The sequence below is a fragment of the Brachyhypopomus gauderio genome, unplaced genomic scaffold (assembly GCF_052324685.1).
Source record: "Brachyhypopomus gauderio isolate BG-103 unplaced genomic scaffold, BGAUD_0.2 sc34, whole genome shotgun sequence".
NCBI lineage: Eukaryota > Metazoa > Chordata > Actinopteri > Gymnotiformes > Hypopomidae > Brachyhypopomus > Brachyhypopomus gauderio.
This window is the reverse complement of record NW_027506866.1, coordinates 1911245-1934741: the sequence shown is the minus strand read 5'-3', so window position 1 is coordinate 1934741 and position 23497 is coordinate 1911245. Positions and strand designations below refer to the sequence as shown.

At 40.4% G+C, this 23497-nt stretch overlaps 3 long non-coding RNA genes across 3 annotated transcripts; all 3 read right to left on the bottom strand.

Annotated features, from left to right (window-relative positions):
- Positions 1 to 3810: 3810 nt before the first annotated feature.
- LOC143485440 (uncharacterized) lies at positions 3811 to 6580 on the bottom strand. The gene is made up of 3 exons (XR_013122886.1): positions 5794 to 6580; positions 4664 to 5014; positions 3811 to 4457 (listed from the first exon to the last, which is right to left on the bottom strand). It is a non-coding gene; the product is annotated as an uncharacterized LOC143485440 (long non-coding RNA).
- A 5428-nt stretch (positions 6581 to 12008) lies between these two features.
- Positions 12009 to 14937, bottom strand: LOC143485428 (uncharacterized). The gene is made up of 3 exons (XR_013122880.1): positions 14124 to 14937; positions 12978 to 13328; positions 12009 to 12771 (listed from the first exon to the last, which is right to left on the bottom strand). It is a non-coding gene; the product is annotated as an uncharacterized LOC143485428 (long non-coding RNA).
- A 5525-nt stretch (positions 14938 to 20462) lies between these two features.
- On the bottom strand, positions 20463 to 23232 carry LOC143485439 (uncharacterized). Its single transcript, XR_013122885.1, has 3 exons — positions 22446 to 23232; positions 21316 to 21666; positions 20463 to 21109 (listed from the first exon to the last, which is right to left on the bottom strand). It is a non-coding gene; the product is annotated as an uncharacterized LOC143485439 (long non-coding RNA).
- Between the last annotated feature and the right edge of the window lie 265 nt (positions 23233 to 23497).

The following is a 23497-nucleotide window of genomic DNA, read 5'->3' as shown; positions in this document are numbered from 1 at the left end:
CCAACAGCAGACCTAACGAGTAATAAGAGTTGTGTTACAAAAGGCAGTACAGGAACATTTACTGGTCCACCAGATGGATGTGAAAACGGCGTTCTTACAGTATATAAGCTGGAGAAATCACTTTATGGACTCAAACAGTCTGGACGAAATTGGAATAGGGTTTTACATAATTGTTTAACAGAAAATGGATTCACACAAAACCAAGCTGACCATTGTGTATATTCTCAAGAGTCAAAAGAAGGGAAAGTGATCATAATTGTATGGTTCTATGATCTAATCATCGCTGCAAGGGATGGAAATTAATTGAAAAGAGTGAAAGGGATGCTTGCACAGCAATTCAAGATGAAGGATTTGGGGCAACTCAAGCATTTTCTTGGTATACATTTTGATTTTTCTGGTGGGTGTATTAAGATGTCACAAGAAAAGTACACGAACAAAACTCTACAGCGTTTTAACATGTCAGAATGTAGGGTAAGAGAAACTCCTTGTGAGCAAAAGCTTGAATACAGTGATGATGCAGTTAAAATGACAGACATCAGAATGTACAGAGAGGCCGTGGGCAGTCTGATATACCTGACAACCTGCACTAGGCCTGATCTGAGTTTTGTGGTGAGCAGGCTGTCACAGTACCTAGCTGAGCCTACACAGGAGCAATGGGTCACTGTGAAACATGTCCTGCGATACCTTAAAGGTACATCAAACAAAGGTTTAACCTTTAGGAGAAACAACTCTGAGAATCTTGGTATACAAGCCTACAGCGATGCAGACTGGGCAGCTGATACCAGTGATCGCCGCAGTACAACAGGATACTGTGTGAGCCTAAGTGAGAACAGCGCACTTATTTCATGGAAGACGAAGAAGCAACCTACTGTTGCACTTTCCACATGCGAAGCAGAGTATATGGCACTTGCTTCTACTGTTCAAGAGTGTCTTTACCTAGAACAATTACTGGGGAATATGGAAAGTTACAAATACACACAAACAATAATACATGAGGACAATCAGGGGACAATGGCATATGAGCACGCTGTTAAGTGACGTAATTTCTGCTAAAAGTTTAGGATGGTTGTTGACATCCGGTAGCCATTGAAAGCGTACACTGTGCTAGCTATTCACCTCACCAGTCTTGTAACGAGTATATTTACCGTTATTTACTTGGAAGTTTCCTTCATCTCCTGTCCGTTTACGTGTCCTAAACATGACAGTTAAACAAAAAAAAGTATCGTTTCAACAACGTACAGACAGCAGGTCCAACCACCACTGCTGTGTACCATTGTGCACAGCATCGACAAGGTGTAATTCCTACCTGAGCTTCCACACCTTTCCAAAGGACTCAGAACTGCAGAAACAATGGGTGGTTAAGATCAGGAGAGATCATTTTATTATCACGAGTACTTCCCGTGTGTGTTTGCGATATTTTATCGCTGCTCGAACCTCCCAATCCTACTGGACGACAACGACTGCGACCTGGAGCTTTTCCTGTACTATTTCAATGGAATAACTATACTATTCCAACTCCACGACCTGGAGTATGGGAAAGAACAGAGCGTCCACCCAACACTGATCTAACAGAGATGCAGACTGACCATGATGATGATGACCCCTTACCGTGTCATGAACATGACTACTGCGTCAGTAATGAGCCTGCTGCTCTTGATCTCTCCCTCAATGAAAATGAAGAGCTACGCGAGGAGATACCAAGGCTCTGAAAACAAATCGAAGACTTAACTGTCAGCAGCACGTTCTGTTTGGAGCGGTTTTCTGCCTCTGATGATGACATACGATTCTTTACCAGGTAAATAAAAAATATGGCAGGACACAGTACACGGATGGGCCTTCTCTGGTGTCTGAAATACATTGTGAATGAATTAGCCATTATATAACTTTATATATAACTTTTATATTCCACAGATTTGCAAGCCATGCCCACCTCATGGGCTTTTGGAAGCAAATAGAGCCAGCCACCCACATCATACGGGTTACAAGAGCACAGACTGTTGAGAAGACTGATCAGGTCCCTCACTCTGCCAGTGCAACGGTAAATGTTTTCGTCTTGTCCATACAAAGCATGTTATGTCATCATTTTCAAATTAATCTTTACATCAAAAGAAGTTTTGATAGTCATAATGTAATATGACAATAGGATAATGTATTTTTTCCCCAGGTTCTTCAACCAATTGATGAGTTTTTTCTCTTCATGAACTACCTGTCATTGGGACTGATGCAAAAGGATTTGGCCCACAGATTTAGAATACATCGGTCAACTGTTAGTCGTATTATTAACACCTGGGCCAACTTGCTTTATACTGTATTGGGAGCTGTTTCTATTTGGTTAGATGTGGACACTGTGAAAACTCACCTCCCAGATGTGTTTCAGGACTACGCTGACACTCAAATAATTTTAGATTGCACAGAACTGAGATGTCAAACTCCAAATTCCCTTCTCCTCCAGAGTGAAGTGTTTTCCACTTATAAATCACACTGTACATTCAAAGGGTTGATTGGGATAGCCCCTCATGGCGCAGTGACCTTTGTGTCTTCTCTTTATCAAGGTGCTATCAGTGATAAAGAGATCTTAAAGCAGTCTGGCATTGTGGCCCTCCTTGACCCATCTATGGCCATCATGGTGGACAAGGGTTTCCTTGTTGAAGACTGCATTCCATGCAAAGTCCACATACCCACGTTTCTGTCAAAGAGAGCTCAACTGTCTAGGTCAGAGATCAGAACGTCACAGTCCATTGCAAGACTGAGAGTCCATGTTGAGCGTGTGATTCGCAGAGTAAAAGAACATAAAATATTCAGCACAGTGATCCCCCTTTCAATCACAGGGAGCATAAACCAAATTCTTTACTGTTGCCTGTCTTTTGGTGAATTATCAAAATGGCCCCTTGGTAAAAGCCTGGGCAAACAATGGCTAATCTCAATCCAGAATTAGACAGATGATGTAATGTGAATGATGGTGATTTATTATTATTTTATATTTTCTCTAACCTTAAAATGATCCCTTTAAGGTCAGGGGTCGGCAACCCGCGGCTCCAGAGCCTCGTGCAGCTCAGCTTTTGAATAGAATTAATGAGTATTTAATTAACGTATAATATTTTTGAGACTTAAAAAATGTTCGGGTGGAATTTCACAAATGTCCAGTATTTAGTTTCGGTTCGCTTGAGTGACATGTCATCGTCACTGAAATAAATTTCCAATTATTTTGCTTTTGTGGCTCCGAGTCAAAAAGCTTGCCGACCCCTGCTTTAGGTCATGCTAGTCTGTAAATATTGGCTGCAATGTTAAGGTACAGTGCAATATGATAAATAGTATAAAATGCTTTCACTTTTATATGTAAAATTGACAACACAATACAAAATTATGTATTTCTTAACTTTTACTGTATTTGTAAAAATGAAATGAATACAATAGTAATACAATTGACAGAATAATTTGAAATTGTTTTAATTGTTTTAGTTCATGAGTTCATTATGATTTTCTATTGCTTGGGCATAGAGAGGTATTTTGGCATGTAAGTGTTAAAGAAAAACATGTCACACCTCCTTTTCACCTCTTCTAATACACTGCTATCTCTGTAAACTCGCTGCACAAAAATATCATCATGGGCACAGATAACTAAATCACACCACTGCATACCAGTAATCAATAACTGGCCCTGGATTTGCCAATAATAACAATGGCTCTCCTTCAATCTGTGTAGGCCTTGTGCCACTTTGAGGAATTTGCAGTCTACATAGCTTTGTGCATTTGGGCACTTAATTTCAACAAGCCCAAATGATGGACGCTCAAGTGGGTCATATACAAGTCCATCAGGTGATGCACCCAGCCAAGATGCATCTGGATGAATCACTAGCCCACACTTGGTCAAGTTCAAGTTTTTCAGAACTGCATAGTCCTTTAAGGCCCCCGTTTCCATTTCAAGTCCCCTCTTCATGTGTGCTGTTTGTCGTGTCCCTCGGATTATCCTTTCTGCCAGGCTTTCTGCAGCACCTGGACCTCTAACGTGGCTCACCTCTCTGAAATGTGAGGCAGTCACTCTTTCTCTCCTAAGTGAATGCCACTCAGGTGTAGCACTTTGGGATCTTGTTGCCTCCTCAATAAGGTGTGACTGTGACAAGGTCACAGAAAGTGAGCTTAGGTGTAGCTGTTCTTGGTGTGTTGGCACAAATGAATATTCAGGTGGGCTTAGATGGTAACATTCTAGTGGCAGACTCGGGAATGGGGGTGCATCCTCATGTATGACAACACTGTCAGATGGAGGTGGTGGTTGTTGATAGGACAATACACTGCCAACTTGTACCTTCCCAAAGATGGAGTCCACAAGTGGCTTGTCAGGCGAGATGTTCATTGTGCAGATGAGTGGAAGAGAATCTGCTTTCATTCCAGCGTAGACTGGTCCAGGATTGAGGGTGGCCCGGTGTGGGAGCTCACCGCTGTAGCCCTTGAAAACTGTACTAAAAGAAGAGTGAATAACATTTATTTTTACACATTGTAATCTGTTCACCAGCACAACTGATTGTGAATCACATATCACATGTCATCTGAAGTACAACGAGGCTAAATTAAATTTTGAAGAGAACAGGGTCTTATCAGATGATCAAAAGCATTTATTTTTTTTACCACACACTGTAATCTGCCTATTAAATTTGGTACTACATACCTAACTCCACTGGCTGTAGTAGCACCTGGTTTTGGCTTTAGGACAACCATGGCATCCACCACGGATCCAGGCTTCACCCCCTATTAATTTAAAAGATGGTGTTAGTAAAGTGACTGTGATACATTAACTAACATTAAATAATGAAATAAGACAAACCATTGTTGGTGGTTTATGCCACTTCTGTTCTGTCTGTGTGCATGAAAGGACAGGAGGCACGACAGACATGCCAGATTCAGAATAATGAGCAGTCTGGAAAAGCAATGCAACCAAGTGGTTGCAGATTCCGCAACCAGCAACACAAGAGCAGTTGCTGTTAATGAGCACAACTGGCATTGAATCACGTAATGTCATCTGAAATACACAAGAGGCAAAATGTAATATCTTGAAAAGAAGACTTGAGCAATGTCAATAGGCGCAATTTCTGTCCCATCATGTTGTTAGTGGTGAATGTCACTTGTCTATTGTCTCATGTAACGTTTGTGCTGTTTTGCATCACTCTTAAAACACTTGGCTATACTGTCGTTCTATTCTACAGTGTTGTGCATGGTTCAATCTACTAGTTCACTGAGCAACTATAAACTATAAAATATATTTTAGATTTAAACTTCATTTTCACTCCAGATGAAATGCTTACACATAGGAGTGAAACAGGCCTACTTATATTTATATTATTTTGTTGTTTCCACCACCAACAACAGAACAGTGCAGGTTTTACTTCAACTGCTTCTTGAAGAGTGTTATCAGAATATGTTAATAGGTGTAAGTGTTGAAGCCATATGTTAACATGAAAGACAGATTGACAGATTTTAGAAAATGCAGTTTGAAGAATAGCTGAGGTGGACTATATTCTGCTTTTGAGTCATAGAGGTAGATAACAATAGCTCGAACTGTAAAATAAACTCCCATTTGTTTACTATAGGCAAAACAGACTGCTAATGATTCCCACTCAGCTACTCTGCATTTGGCTACCATTGTAAGCTTTGAAAACCAATGCCTATGGCTATCACAGCTTACGTGAAGTAAGAGCAAGGATAAAAGATTGAACTTGTGTTGAACTAACTTTTGAACTTGTTCAACAGAACTTTGAACGTGACACTGAACAGAACTCGTGTCATTTTAACCAGTCCTACTCTCAGCTGGTGTGGCGTAGCTATCTGTTTTCTTCATAGATCTGTAGCAGTGAGCCCTCACTGTTATCTCGTTAGCCTTACTTTTGCCTGATACTTCCATCAGAAATACAAACATGTTTTTAAAAGGCATTTCTAGTACTAGGACAGGTCGGTTCGTTACTAAAAACAACATCACTTCATTAGACTGCCACCTCAGGCTAGCTAGCTAACTAGCGTCAGCCACTTACCTTCAAAATTGCAGAGGTAGGATGAAACGTAGAACTTGAAACCCTTTTCAAGTGTACTCTGTGGCGTTGTACTTGATGCTCTGACAATACGACGCACATCGTTGACGGTAAACTTCGGTAACTCCAAGAGGCACCTTGTGAATTTCATAGACTCGGCCATAAACATCTGCACTTCCGCATACCAACCGGAAATATGGTACCATCCTTACACCAAACGACGAAGTGGTGCGTGCACCTAAGCCATTAAAAAATAATAAAGAATAAAAATTGAGACGACATTACAGCTTTAAAAACGCAATAAACCAATAACATATGTACTAGATAAGCAAAAATAAGGTACCAACAAAATAAGGTTCACAGCTCCGTGTTCCTCGGGAGCGGAATATGTAAACAACGCGAGTGGAAACTATCTAACGGTGGTACGCTAACGACAGCTAGCGTCGCCACAGCGGGCTACAGTTAAGCTCGCCCATTAAGACGGAAGATATGATTAGTCAATTTAGCTGTCATTTGAAACTGGTACTGAGCTGAATTATAACTGCGTGGCCCTCTGTAAACGAACAGCGGGCATCACAGTTAGCTCGTTAGTTTCCTGTTTACTTTCTAGAAACGTCAGAGGGCGTAATATGGCGACTTCAAGCTGATTGGTTTAGTAGCCTCAATATGCAAAATAGTAACGCATTCTGGTAGCGAAATCTTATTTTGCACAGGGAAAAAATAAAATAACGTTTGAACAGTTCATGTAGAACTAAAATATATGTAATATAGAACTATTCTGTTTCCTAAATATATTTAGGTTAATATATTTTTTGGCATACCGTCATCGAGACATATATGAATTCATAGTGGTATATATATTGTACAAATGGCCAAAGTTAAACGTGTTGTTAGGAAGCACTAGATGTTGCGCTCCCTTGGAAAGGAATCGTATGGTAATGGCATGCGATTGAAGGGATGAAGGGCTCCTAGTGACCTGCAACCGATTTTTTTTAACCTTTAGCACCACCTGACACAGTGCTCTCCTATTTTGTCCGCCTAAGCATGAAAGCCTCATATTGGACCTTTGGGTTTACCCTAAGGTGTTTAACAAGATTTCTTGTGTTGCCACAACTCCTTATAGTTTTTTTTTTTACACAAATCACAAACAGCATCTTGGCTCTTTGTGGGGCTGAAATAGCTCCACACATGACTTCTCTTGCGTTCGGCCATAGCGTACGTACAGCGCCCTAGTACACTGAGTGAGCGTCTGTGTGTGTGTGTGTGAGCGTGCCGCAGTACTTACGCATTATGCACTGACCCAGGCGGAAGAAAAAGTAGTTCCCACCAACCGCATATCATTTAGACAAGATCTCAATATTTTTGTTACTTCCACAGTTTTCCTGTTAGTGCTTTGCATTACCTCAAATGACTGAAATATCAAAAGTATGGATATTTTGATTTGAAAATCGATTTTACAACATAAAGACCTGGTATCGATGGAATGGATATTTCAGTATCGATCCGCGCATCACTAACTAGAGCTGCGTCAACAAGCCAAATTACAGGATTAGGGCTGCATGTATGAACATCACACACTGACAGAGGTGGGTAGAGTATTCAACAATTTTACTCAAGTTAAAATACTGTTACTTGAACCAAATGTTACTCAAGTAAAAGTAAAAGTATGCATCCAAAAATTTACTTGAGTAAAAGTAAAAAAGCACTTTGATAAAAAGCTACTCAAGTAGTGAGTAAATGCATGAGTACTGTCTCATGTCAATAAATTACATCATGGGAAATTGAATGACTGGAAACTGACTTTTAATGATAACAAAAATAATTTATTATAAAAAAATATAATATATAAAAAGTATTTATTATAAATAATTTGTATTTTAGTTTGTTCCTAATTATTAGACCTGTGTAACTTTATATCCTGAGAGTAGGCGGTATCCAACTAGAGATAGAAGGGCACCAAATTACCTAGGTGACTACGTAACTGAAGACGAGGATAGTGATGGAATGCATATCACAGTAGACTACTGCTGTAGAGCAGTGTGTGGCATTCCACAGACTTATGATGAAGCAATGCAATCAGACAATTCAAAAGAATGGAGAAAAGCAATGGATGAAGAAATCCAATCTCTAAATGAGACAAAACCTTCACCCCGACAACACTAGCAGTGGGCAAGAAACCCGTGGGGGGTAGGTGGGTTTACGCAATCAAGTCTGGTGTAGATGGGAATGACCAATACAAGGCTCGATTTACCGCTAAGGGCTACAGCCAGAAAATGGGAGTAGACTATGGGGAAACGTTTTCACCAACAGCAGACCTAACGAGTAATAAGAGTTGTGTTACAAAAGGCAGTACAGGAACATTTACTGGTCCACCAGATGGATGTGAAAACGGCGTTCTTACAGTATATAAGCTGGAGAAATCACTTTATGGACTCAAACAGTCTGGACGAAATTGGAATAGGGTTTTACATAATTGTTTAACAGAAAATGGATTCACACAAAACCAAGCTGACCATTGTGTATATTCTCAAGAGTCAAAAGAAGGGAAAGTGATCATAATTGTATGGTTCTATGATCTAATCATCGCTGCAAGGGATGGAAATTAATTGAAAAGAGTGAAAGGGATGCTTGCACAGCAATTCAAGATGAAGGATTTGGGGCAACTCAAGCATTTTCTTGGTATACATTTTGATTTTTCTGGTGGGTGTATTAAGATGTCACAAGAAAAGTACACGAACAAAACTCTACAGCGTTTTAACATGTCAGAATGTAGGGTAAGAGAAACTCCTTGTGAGCAAAAGCTTGAATACAGTGATGATGCAGTTAAAATGACAGACATCAGAATGTACAGAGAGGCCGTGGGCAGTCTGATATACCTGACAACCTGCACTAGGCCTGATCTGAGTTTTGTGGTGAGCAGGCTGTCACAGTACCTAGCTGAGCCTACACAGGAGCAATGGGTCACTGTGAAACATGTCCTGCGATACCTTAAAGGTACATCAAACAAAGGTTTAACCTTTAGGAGAAACAACTCTGAGAATCTTGGTATACAAGCCTACAGCGATGCAGACTGGGCAGCTGATACCAGTGATCGCCGCAGTACAACAGGATACTGTGTGAGCCTAAGTGAGAACAGCGCACTTATTTCATGGAAGACGAAGAAGCAACCTACTGTTGCACTTTCCACATGCGAAGCAGAGTATATGGCACTTGCTTCTACTGTTCAAGAGTGTCTTTACCTAGAACAATTACTGGGGAATATGGAAAGTTACAAATACACACAAACAATAATACATGAGGACAATCAGGGGACAATGGCATATGAGCACGCTGTTAAGTGACGTAATTTCTGCTAAAAGTTTAGGATGGTTGTTGACATCCGGTAGCCATTGAAAGCGTACACTGTGCTAGCTATTCACCTCACCAGTCTTGTAACGAGCATATTTACCGTTATTTACTTGGAAGTTTCCTTCATCTCCTGTCCGTTTACGTGTCCTAAACATGACAGTTAAACAAAAAAAAGTATCGTTTCAACAACGTACAGACAGCAGGTCCAACCACCACTGCTGTGTACCATTGTGCACAGCATCGACAAGGTGTAATTCCTACCTGAGCTTCCACACCTTTCCAAAGGACTCAGAACTGCAGAAACAATGGGTGGTTAAGATCAGGAGAGATCATTTTATTATCACGAGTACTTCCCGTGTGTGTTTGCGATATTTTATCGCTGCTCGAACCTCCCAATCCTACTGGACGACGACGACTGCGACCTGGAGCTTTTCCTGTGCTATTTCAATGGAATAACTATACTATTCCAACTCCACGACCTGGAGTATGGGAAAGAACAGAGCGTCCACCCAACACTGATCTAACAGAGATGCAGACTGACCATGATGATGATGACCCCTTACCGTGTCATGAACATGACTACTGCGTCAGTAATGAGCCTGCTGCGCTTGATCTCTCCCTCAATGAAAATGAAGAGCTACGCGAGGAGATACCAAGGCTCTGAAAACAAATCGAAGACTTAACTGTCAGCAGCACGTTCTGTTTGGAGCGGTTTTCTGCCTCTGATGATGACATACGATTCTTTACCAGGTAAATAAAAAATATGGCAGGACACAGTACACGGATGGGCCTTCTCTGGTGTCTGAAATACATTGTGAATGAATTAGCCATTATATAACTTTATATATAACTTTTATATTCCACAGATTTGCAAGCCATGCCCACCTCATGGGCTTTTGGAAGCAAATAGAGCCAGCCACCCACATCATACGGGTTACAAGAGCACAGACTGTTGAGAAGACTGATCAGGTCCCTCACTCTGCCAGTGCAACGGTAAATGTTTTCGTCTTGTCCATACAAAGCATGTTATGTCATCATTTTCAAATTAATCTTTACATCAAAAGAAGTTTTGATAGTCATAATGTAATATGACAATAGGATAATGTATTTTTTCCCCAGGTTCTTCAACCAATTGATGAGTTTTTTCTCTTCATGAACTACCTGTCATTGGGACTGATGCAAAAGGATTTGGCCCACAGATTTAGAATACATCGGTCAACTGTTAGTCGTATTATTAACACCTGGGCCAACTTGCTTTATACTGTATTGGGAGCTGTTTCTATTTGGTTAGATGTGGACACTGTGAAAACTCACCTCCCAGATGTGTTTCAGGACTACGCTGACACTCAAATAATTTTAGATTGCACAGAACTGAGATGTCAAACTCCAAATTCCCTTCTCCTCCAGAGTGAAGTGTTTTCCACTTATAAATCACACTGTACATTCAAAGGGTTGATTGGGATAGCCCCTCATGGCGCAGTGACCTTTGTGTCTTCTCTTTATCAAGGTGCTATCAGTGATAAAGAGATCTTAAAGCAGTCTGGCATTGTGGCCCTCCTTGACCCATCTATGGCCATCATGGTGGACAAGGGTTTCCTTGTTGAAGACTGCATTCCATGCAAAGTCCACATACCCACGTTTCTGTCAAAGAGAGCTCAACTGTCTAGGTCAGAGATCAGAACGTCACAGTCCATTGCAAGACTGAGAGTCCATGTTGAGCGTGTGATTCGCAGAGTAAAAGAACATAAAATATTCAGCACAGTGATCCCCCTTTCAATCACAGGGAGCATAAACCAAATTCTTTACTGTTGCCTGTCTTTTGGTGAATTATCAAAATGGCCCCTTGGTAAAAGCCTGGGCAAACAATGGCTAATCTCAATCCAGAATTAGACAGATGATGTAATGTGAATGATGGTGATTTATTATTATTTTATATTTTCTCTAACCTTAAAATGATCCCTTTAAGGTCAGGGGTCGGCAACCCGCGGCTCCAGAGCCTCGTGCAGCTCAGCTTTTGAATAGAATTAATGAGTATTTAATTAACGTATAATATTTTTGAGACTTAAAAAATGTTCGGGTGGAATTTCACAAATGTCCAGTATTTAGTTTCGGTTCGCTTGAGTGACATGTCATCGTCACTGAAATAAATTTCCAATTATTTTGCTTTTGTGGCTCCGAGTCAAAAAGCTTGCCGACCCCTGCTTTAGGTCATGCTAGTCTGTAAATATTGGCTGCAATGTTAAGGTACAGTGCAATATGATAAATAGTATAAAATGCTTTCACTTTTATATGTAAAATTGACAACACAATACAAAATTATGTATTTCTTAACTTTTACTGTATTTGTAAAAATGAAATGAATACAATAGTAATACAATTGACAGAATAATTTGAAATTGTTTTAATTGTTCATGAGTTCATTATGATTTTCTATTGCTTGGGCATAGAGAGGTATTTTGGCATGTAAGTGTTAAAGAAAAACATGTCACACCTCCTTTTCACCTCTTCTAATACACTGCTATCTCTGTAAACTCGCTGCACAAAAATATCATCATGGGCACAGATAACTAAATCACACCACTGCATACCAGTAATCAATAACTGGCCCTGGATTTGCCAATAATAACAATGGCTCTCCTTCAATCTGTGTAGGCCTTGTGCCACTTTGAGGAATTTGCAGTCTACATAGCTTTGTGCATTTGGGCACTTAATTTCAACAAGCCCAAATGATGGACGCTCAAGTGGGTCATATACAAGTCCATCAGGTGATGCACCCAGCCAAGATGCATCTGGATGAATCACTAGCCCACACTTGGTCAAGTTCAAGTTTTTCAGAACTGCATAGTCCTTTAAGGCCCCCGTTTCCATTTCAAGTCCCCTCTTCATGTGTGCTGTTTGTCGTGTCCCTCGGATTATCCTTTCTGCCAGGCTTTCTGCAGCACCTGGACCTCTAACGTGGCTCACCTCTCTGAAATGTGAGGCAGTCACTCTTTCTCTCCTAAGTGAATGCCACTCAGGTGTAGCACTTTGGGATCTTGTTGCCTCCTCAATAAGGTGTGACTGTGACAAGGTCACAGAAAGTGAGCTTAGGTGTAGCTGTTCTTGGTGTGTTGGCACAAATGAATATTCAGGTGGGCTTAGATGGTAACATTCTAGTGGCAGACTCGGGAATGGGGGTGCATCCTCATGTATGACAACACTGTCAGATGGAGGTGGTGGTTGTTGATAGGACAATACACTGCCAACTTGTACCTTCCCAAAGATGGAGTCCACAAGTGGCTTGTCAGGCGAGATGTTCATTGTGCAGATGAGTGGAAGAGAATCTGCTTTCATTCCAGCGTAGACTGGTCCAGGATTGAGGGTGGCCCGGTGTGGGAGCTCACCGCTGTAGCCCTTGAAAACTGTACTAAAAGAAGAGTGAATAACATTTATTTTTACACATTGTAATCTGTTCACCAGCACAACTGATTGTGAATCACATATCACATGTCATCTGAAGTACAACGAGGCTAAATTAAATTTTGAAGAGAACAGGGTCTTATCAGATGATCAAAAGCATTTATTTTTTTTACCACACACTGTAATCTGCCTATTAAATTTGGTACTACATACCTAACTCCACTGGCTGTAGTAGCACCTGGTTTTGGCTTTAGGACAACCATGGCATCCACCACGGATCCAGGCTTCACCCCCTATTAATTTAAAAGATGGTGTTAGTAAAGTGACTGTGATACATTAACTAACATTAAATAATGAAATAAGACAAACCATTGTTGGTGGTTTATGCCACTTCTGTTCTGTCTGTGTGCATGAAAGGACAGGAGGCACGACAGACATGCCAGATTCAGAATAATGAGCAGTCTGGAAAAGCAATGCAACCAAGTGGTTGCAGATTCCGCAACCAGCAACACAAGAGCAGTTGCTGTTAATGAGCACAACTGGCATTGAATCACGTAATGTCATCTGAAATACACAAGAGGCAAAATGTAATATCTTAAAAAGAAGACTTGAGCAATGTCAATAGGCGCAATTTCTGTCCCATCATGTTGTTAGTGGTGAATGTCACTTGTCTATTGTCTCATGTAACGTTTGTGTTGTTTTGCATCACTCCTAAAACACTTGGCTATACTGTCTTTCTATTCTACAGTGTTGTGCATGGTTCAATCTACTAGTTCACTGAGCAACTATAAACTATAAAATATATTTTAGATTTAAACTTCATTTTCACTCCAGATGAAATGCTTACACATAGGAGTGAAACAGGCCTACTTATATTTATATTATTTTGTTGTTTCCACCACCAACAACAGAACAGTGCAGGTTTTACTTCAACTGCTTCTTGAAGAGTGTTATCAGAATATGTTAATAGGTGTAAGTGTTGAAGCCATATGTTAATAAAGAAGATAAAAGATTTGAAAGACAGATTGACAGATTTTAGAAAATGCAGTTTGAAGAATAGCTGAGGTGGACTATATTCTGCTTTTGAGTCATAGAGGTAGATAACAATAGCTCGAACTGTAAAATAAACTCCCATTTGTTTACTATAGGCAAAACAGACTGCTAATGATTCCCACTCAGCTACTCTGCATTTGGCTACCATTGTAAGCTTTGAAAACCAATGCCTATGGCTATCACAGCTTACGTGAAGTAAGAGCAAGGATAAAAGATTGAACTTGTGTTGAACTAACTTTTGAACTTGTTCAACAGAACTTTGAACGTGACACTGAACAGAACTCGTGTCATTTTAACCAGTCCTACTCTCAGCTGGTGTGGCGTAGCTATCTGTTTTCTTCATAGATCTGTAGCAGTGAGCCCTCACTGTTATCTCGTTAGCCTTACTTTTGCCTGATACTTCCATCAGAAATACAAACATGTTTTTAAAAGGCATTTCTAGTACTAGGACAGGTCGGTTCGTTACTAAAAACAACATCACTTCATTAGACTGCCACCTCAGGCTAGCTAGCTAACTAGCGTCAGCCACTTACCTTCAAAATTGCAGAGGTAGGATGAAACGTAGAACTTGAAACCCTTTTCAAGTGTACTCTGTGGCGTTGTACTTGATGCTCTGACAATACGACGCACATCGTTGACGGTAAACTTCGGAAACTCCAACAGGCACCTTGTGAATTTCATAGACTCGGCCATAAACATCTGCACTTCCGCATACCAACCGGAAATATGGTACCATCCTTACACCAAACGACGAAGTGGTGCGTGCACCTAAGCCATTAAAAAATAATAAAGAATAAAAATTGAGACGACATTACAGCTTTAAAAACGCAATAAACCAATAACATATGTACTAGATAAGCAAAAATAAGGTACCAACAAAATAAGGTTCACAGCTCCGTGTTCCTCGGGAGCGGAATATGTAAACAACGCGAGTGGAAACTATCTAACGGTGGTACGCTAACGACAGCTAGCGTCGCCACAGCGGGCTACAGTTAAGCTCGCCCATTAAGACGGAAGATATGATTAGTCAATTTAGCTGTCATTTGAAACTGGTATTGAGCTGAATTATAACTGCGTGGCCCTCTGTAAACGAACAGCGGGCATCACAGTTAGCTCGTTAGTTTCCTGTTTACTTTCTAGAAACGTCAGAGGGCGTAATATGGCGACTTCAAGCTGATTGGTTTAGTAGCCTCAATATGCAAAATAGTAACGCATTCTGGTAGCGAAATCTTATTTTGCACAGGGAAAAAATAAAATAACGTTTGAACAGTTCATGTAGAACTAAAATATATGTAATATAGAACTATTCTGTTTCCTAAATATATTTAGGTTAATATATTTTTTGGCATACCGTCATCGAGACATATATGAATTTATAGTGGTATATATATTGTACAAATGGCCAAAGTTAAACGTGTTGTTAGGAAGCACTAGATGTTGCGCTCCCTTGGAAAGGAATCGTATGGTAATGGCATGCGATTGAAGGGATGAAGAGCTCCTAGTGACCTGCAACCGATTTTTTTTAACCTTTAGCACCACCTGACACAGTGCTCTCCTATTTTGTCCGCCTAAGCATGAAAGCCTCATATTGGACCTTTGGGTTTACCCTAAGGTGTTTAACAAGATTTCTTGTGTTGCCACAACTCCTTATAGTTTTTTTTTTTACACAAATCACAAACAGCATCTTGGCTCTTTGTGGGGCTGAAATAGCTCCACACATGACTTCTCTTGCGTTCCGCCATAGCGTACGTACAGCGCCCTAGTACACTGAGTGAGCGTCTGTGTGTGTGTGTGTGTGAGCGTGCCGCAGTACTTACGCATTATGCACTGACCCAGGCGGAAGAAAAAGTAGTTCCCACCAACCGCATATCATTTAGACAAGATCTCAATATTTTTGTTACTTCCACAGTTTTCCTGTTAGTGCTTTGCATTACCTCAAATGACTGAAATATCAAAAGTATGGATATTTTGATTTGAAAATCGATTTTACAACATAAAGACCTGGTATCGATGGAATGGATATTTCAGTATCGATCCGCGCATCACTAACTAGAGCTGCGTCAACAAGCCAAATTACAGGATTAGGGCTGCATGTATGAACATCACACACTGACAGAGGTGGGTAGAGTATTCAACAATTTTACTCAAGTTAAAATACTGTTACTTGAACCAAATGTTACTCAAGTAAAAGTAAAAGTATGCATCCAAAAATTTACTTGAGTAAAAGTAAAAAAGCACTTTGATAAAAAGCTACTCAAGTAGTGAGTAAATGCATGAGTACTGTCTCATGTCAATAAATTACATCATGGGAAATTGAATGACTGGAAACTGACTTTTAATGATAACAAAAATAATTTATTATAAAAAAATATAATATATAAAAAGTATTTATTATAAATAATTTGTATTTTAGTTTGTTCCTAATTATTAGACCTGTGTAACTTTATATCCTGAGAGTAGGCGGTATCCAACTAGAGATAGAAGGGCACCAAATTACCTAGGTGACTACGTAACTGAAGACGAGGATAGTGATGGAATGCATATCACAGTAGACTACTGCTGTAGAGCAGTGTGTGGCATTCCACAGACTTATGATGAAGCAATGCAATCAGACAATTCAAAACAATGGAGAAAAGCAATGGATGAAGAAATCCAATCTCTAAATGAGACAAAACCTTCACCCCGACAACACTAGCAGTGGGCAAGAAACCCGTGGGGGGTAGGTGGGTTTACGCAATCAAGTCTGGTGTAGATGGGAATGACCAATACAAGGCTCGATTTACCGCTAAGGGCTACAGCCAGAAAATGGGAGTAGACTATGGGGAAACGTTTTCACCAACAGCAGACCTAACGAGTAATAAGAGTTGTGTTACAAAAGGCAGTACAGGAACATTTACTGGTCCACCAGATGGATGTGAAAACGGCGTTCTTACAGTATATAAGCTGGAGAAATCACTTTATGGACTCAAACAGTCTGGACGAAATTGGAATAGGGTTTTACATAATTGTTTAACAGAAAATGGATTCACACAAAACCAAGCTGACCATTGTGTATATTCTCAAGAGTCAAAAGAAGGGAAAGTGATCATAATTGTATGGTTCTATGATCTAATCATCGCTGCAAGGGATGGAAATTAATTGAAAAGAGTGAAAGGGATGCTTGCACAGCAATTCAAGATGAAGGATTTGGGGCAACTCAAGCATTTTCTTGGTATACATTTTGATTTTTCTGGTGGGTGTATTAAGATGTCACAAGAAAAGTACACGAACAAAACTCTACAGCGTTTTAACATGTCAGAATGTAGGGTAAGAGAAACTCCTTGTGAGCAAAAGCTTGAATACAGTGATGATGCAGTTAAAATGACAGACATCAGAATGTACAGAGAGGCCGTGGGCAGTCTGATATACCTGACAACCTGCACTAGGCCTGATCTGAGTTTTGTGGTGAGCAGGCTGTCACAGTACCTAGCTGAGCCTACACAGGAGCAATGGGTCACTGTGAAACATGTCCTGCGATACCTTAAAGGTACATCAAACAAAGGTTTAACCTTTAGGAGAAACAACTCTGAGAATCTTGGTATACAAGCCTACAGCGATGCAGACTGGGCAGCTGATACCAGTGATCGCCGCAGTACAACAGGATACTGTGTGAGCCTAAGTGAGAACAGCGCACTTATTTCATGGAAGACGAAGAAGCAACCTACTGTTGCACTTTCCACATGCGAAGCAGAGTATATGGCACTTGCTTCTACTGTTCAAGAGTGTCTTTACCTAGAACAATTACTGGGGAATATGGAAAGTTACAAATACACACAAACAATAATACATGAGGACAATCAGGGGACAATGGCATATGAGCACGCTGTTAAGTGACGTAATTTCTGCTAAAAGTTTAGGATGGTTGTTGACATCCGGTAGCCATTGAAAGCGTACACTGTGCTAGCTATTCACCTCACCAGTCTTGTAACGAGTATATTTACCGTTATTTACTTGGAAGTTTCCTTCATCTCCTGTCCGTTTACGTGTCCTAAACATGACAGTTAAACAAAAAAAAGTATCGTTTCAACAACGTACAGACAGCAGGTCCAACCACCACTGCTGTGTACCATTGTGCACAGCATCGACAAGGTGTAATTCCTACCTGAGCTTCCACACCTTTCCAAAGGACTCAGAACTGCAGAAACAATGGGTGGTTAAGATCAGGAGAGATCATTTTATTATCACGAGTACTTCCCGTGTGTGTTTGCGATATTTTATCGCTGCTCGAACCTCCCAATCCTACTGGACGACAACGACTGCGACCTGGAGCTTTTCCTGTACTATTTCAATGGAATAACTATACTATTCCAACTCCACGACCTGGAGTATGGGAAAGAACAGAGCGTCCACCCAACACTGATCTAACAGAGATGCAGACTGACCATGATGATGATGACCCCTTACCGTGTCATGAACATGACTACTGCGTCAGTAATGAGCCTGCTGCTCTTGATCTCTCCCTCAATGAAAATGAAGAGCTACGCGAGGAGATACCAAGGCTCTGAAAACAAATCGAAGACTTAACTGTCAGCAGCACGTTCTGTTTGGAGCGGTTTTCTGCCTCTGATGATGACATACGATTCTTTACCAGGTAAATAAAAAATATGGCAGGACACAGTACACGGATGGGCCTTCTCTGGTGTCTGAAATACATTGTGAATGAATTAGCCATTATATAACTTTATATATAACTTTTATATTCCACAGATTTGCAAGCCATGCCCACCTCATGGGCTTTTGGAAGCAAATAGAGCCAGCCACCCACATCATACGGGTTACAAGAGCACAGACTGTTGAGAAGACTGATCAGGTCCCTCACTCTGCCAGTGCAACGGTAAATGTTTTCGTCTTGTCCATACAAAGCATGTTATGTCATCATTTTCAAATTAATCTTTACATCAAAAGAAGTTTTGATAGTCATAATGTAATATGACAATAGGATAATGTATTTTTTCCCCAGGTTCTTCAACCAATTGATGAGTTTTTTCTCTTCATGAACTACCTGTCATTGGGACTGATGCAAAAGGATTTGGCCCACAGATTTAGAATACATCGGTCAACTGTTAGTCGTATTATTAACACCTGGGCCAACTTGCTTTATACTGTATTGGGAGCTGTTTCTATTTGGTTAGATGTGGACACTGTGAAAACTCACCTCCCAGATGTGTTTCAGGACTACGCTGACACTCAAATAATTTTAGATTGCACAGAACTGAGATGTCAAACTCCAAATTCCCTTCTCCTCCAGAGTGAAGTGTTTTCCACTTATAAATCACACTGTACATTCAAAGGGTTGATTGGGATAGCCCCTCATGGCGCAGTGACCTTTGTGTCTTCTCTTTATCAAGGTGCTATCAGTGATAAAGAGATCTTAAAGCAGTCTGGCATTGTGGCCCTCCTTGACCCATCTATGGCCATCATGGTGGACAAGGGTTTCCTTGTTGAAGACTGCATTCCATGCAAAGTCCACATACCCACGTTTCTGTCAAAGAGAGCTCAACTGTCTAGGTCAGAGATCAGAACGTCACAGTCCATTGCAAGACTGAGAGTCCATGTTGAGCGTGTGATTCGCAGAGTAAAAGAACATAAAATATTCAGCACAGTGATCCCCCTTTCAATCACAGGGAGCATAAACCAAATTCTTTACTGTTGCCTGTCTTTTGGTGAATTATCAAAATGGCCCCTTGGTAAAAGCCTGGGCAAACAATGGCTAATCTCAATCCAGAATTAGACAGATGATGTAATGTGAATGATGGTGATTTATTATTATTTTATATTTTCTCTAACCTTAAAATGATCCCTTTAAGGTCAGGGGTCGGCAACCCGCGGCTCCAGAGCCTCGTGCAGCTCAGCTTTTGAATAGAATTAATGAGTATTTAATTAACGTATAATATTTTTGAGACTTAAAAAATGTTCGGGTGGAATTTCACAAATGTCCAGTATTTAGTTTCGGTTCGCTTGAGTGACATGTCATCGTCACTGAAATAAATTTCCAATTATTTTGCTTTTGTGGCTCCGAGTCAAAAAGCTTGCCGACCCCTGCTTTAGGTCATGCTAGTCTGTAAATATTGGCTGCAATGTTAAGGTACAGTGCAATATGATAAATAGTATAAAATGCTTTCACTTTTATATGTAAAATTGACAACACAATACAAAATTATGTATTTCTTAACTTTTACTGTATTTGTAAAAATGAAATGAATACAATAGTAATACAATTGACAGAATAATTTGAAATTGTTTTAATTGTTTTAGTTCATGAGTTCATTATGATTTTCTATTGCTTGGGCATAGAGAGGTATTTTGGCATGTAAGTGTTAAAGAAAAACATGTCACACCTCCTTTTCACCTCTTCTAATACACTGCTATCTCTGTAAACTCGCTGCACAAAAATATCATCATGGGCACAGATAACTAAATCACACCACTGCATACCAGTAATCAATAACTGGCCCTGGATTTGCCAATAATAACAATGGCTCTCCTTCAATCTGTGTAGGCCTTGTGCCACTTTGAGGAATTTGCAGTCTACATAGCTTTGTGCATTTGGGCACTTAATTTCAACAAGCCCAAATGATGGACGCTCAAGTGGGTCATATACAAGTCCATCAGGTGATGCACCCAGCCAAGATGCATCTGGATGAATCACTAGCCCACACTTGGTCAAGTTCAAGTTTTTCAGAACTGCATAGTCCTTTAAGGCCCCCGTTTCCATTTCAAGTCCCCTCTTCATGTGTGCTGTTTGTCGTGTCCCTCGGATTATCCTTTCTGCCAGGCTTTCTGCAGCACCTGGACCTCTAACGTGGCTCACCTCTCTGAAATGTGAGGCAGTCACTCTTTCTCTCCTAAGTGAATGCCACTCAGGTGTAGCACTTTGGGATCTTGTTGCCTCCTCAATAAGGTGTGACTGTGACAAGGTCACAGAAAGTGAGCTTAGGTGTAGCTGTTCTTGGTGTGTTGGCACAAATGAATATTCAGGTGGGCTTAGATGGTAACATTCTAGTGGCAGACTCGGGAATGGGGGTGCATCCTCATGTATGACAACACTGTCAGATGGAGGTGGTGGTTGTTGATAGGACAATACACTGCCAACTTGTACCTTCCCAAAGATGGAGTCCACAAGTGGCTTGTCAGGCGAGATGTTCATTGTGCAGATGAGTGGAAGAGAATCTGCTTTCATTCCAGCGTAGACTGGTCCAGGATTGAGGGTGGCCCGGTGTGGGAGCTCACCGCTGTAGCCCTTGAAAACTGTACTAAAAGAAGAGTGAATAACATTTATTTTTACACATTGTAATCTGTTCACCAGCACAACTGATTGTGAATCACATATCACATGTCATCTGAAGTACAACGAGGCTAAATTAAATTTTGAAGAGAACAGGGTCTTATCAGATGATCAAAAGCATTTATTTTTTTTACCACACACTGTAATCTGCCTATTAAATTTGGTACTACATACCTAACTCCACTGGCTGTAGTAGCACCTGGTTTTGGCTTTAGGACAACCATGGCATCCACCACGGATCCAGGCTTCACCCCCTATTAATTTAAAAGATGGTGTTAGTAAAGTGACTGTGATACATTAACTAACATTAAATAATGAAATAAGACAAACCATTGTTGGTGGTTTATGCCACTTCTGTTCTGTCTGTGTGCATGAAAGGACAGGAGGCACGACAGACATGCCAGATTCAGAATAATGAGCAGTCTGGAAAAGCAATGCAACCAAGTGGTTGCAGATTCCGCAACCAGCAACACAAGAGCAGTTGCTGTTAATGAGCACAACTGGCATTGAATCACGTAATGTCATCTGAAATACACAAGAGGCAAAATGTAATATCTTGAAAAGAAGACTTGAGCAATGTCAATAGGCGCAATTTCTGTCCCATCATGTTGTTAGTGGTGAATGTCACTTGTCTATTGTCTCATGTAACGTTTGTGCTGTTTTGCATCACTCTTAAAACACTTGGCTATACTGTCGTTCTATTCTACAGTGTTGTGCATGGTTCAATCTACTAGTTCACTGAGCAACTATAAACTATAAAATATATTTTAGATTTAAACTTCATTTTCACTCCAGATGAAATGCTTACACATAGGAGTGAAACAGGCCTACTTATATTTATATTATTTTGTTGTTTCCACCACCAACAACAGAACAGTGCAGGTTTTACTTCAACTGCTTCTTGAAGAGTGTTATCAGAATATGTTAATAGGTGTAAGTGTTGAAGCCATATGTTAACATGAAAGACAGATTGACAGATTTTAGAAAATGCAGTTTGAAGAATAGCTGAGGTGGACTATATTCTGCTTTTGAGTCATAGAGGTAGATAACAATAGCTCGAACTGTAAAATAAACTCCCATTTGTTTACTATAGGCAAAACAGACTGCTAATGATTCCCACTCAGCTACTCTGCATTTGGCTACCATTGTAAGCTTTGAAAACCAATGCCTATGGCTATCACAGCTTACGTGAAGTAAGAGCAAGGATAAAAGATTGAACTTGTGTTGAACTAACTTTTGAACTTGTTCAACAGAACTTTGAACGTGACACTGAACAGAACTCGTGTCATTTTAACCAGTCCTACTCTCAGCTGGTGTGGCGTAGCTATCTGTTTTCTTCATAGATCTGTAGCAGTGAGCCCTCACTGTTATCTCGTTAGCCTTACTTTTGCCTGATACTTCCATCAGAAATACAAACATGTTTTTAAAAGGCATTTCTAGTACTAGGACAGGTCGGTTCGTTACTAAAAACAACATCACTTCATTAGACTGCCACCTCAGGCTAGCTAGCTAACTAGCGTCAGCCACTTACCTTCAAAATTGCAGAGGTAGGATGAAACGTAGAACTTGAAACCCTTTTCAAGTGTACTCTGTGGCGTTGTACTTGATGCTCTGACAATACGACGCACATCGTTGACGGTAAACTTCGGTAACTCCAAGAGGCACCTTGTGAATTTCATAGACTCGGCCATAAACATCTGCACTTCCGCATACCAACCGGAAATATGGTACCATCCTTACACCAAACGACGAAGTGGTGCGTGCACCTAAGCCATTAAAAAATAATAAAGAATAAAAATTGAGACGACATTACAGCTTTAAAAACGCAATAAACCAATAACATATGTACTAGATAAGCAAAAATAAGGTACCAACAAAATAAGGTTCACAGCTCCGTGTTCCTCGGGAGCGGAATATGTAAACAACGCGAGTGGAAACTATCTAACGGTGGTACGCTAACGACAGCTAGCGTCGCCACAGCGGGCTACAGTTAAGCTCGCCCATTAAGACGGAAGATATGATTAGTCAATTTAGCTGTCATTTGAAACTGGTACTGAGCTGAATTATAACTGCGTGGCCCTCTGTAAACGAACAGCGGGCATCACAGTTAGCTCGTTAGTTTCCTGTTTACTTTCTAGAAACGTCAGAGGGCGTAATATGGCGACTTCAAGCTGATTGGTTTAGTAGCCTCAATATGCAAAATAGTAACGCATTCTGGTAGCGAAATCTTATTTTGCACAGGGAAAAAATAAAATAACGTTTGAACAGTTCATGTAGAACTAAAATATATGTAATATAGAACTATTCTGTTTCCTAAATATATTTAGGTTAATATATTTTTTGGCATACCGTCATC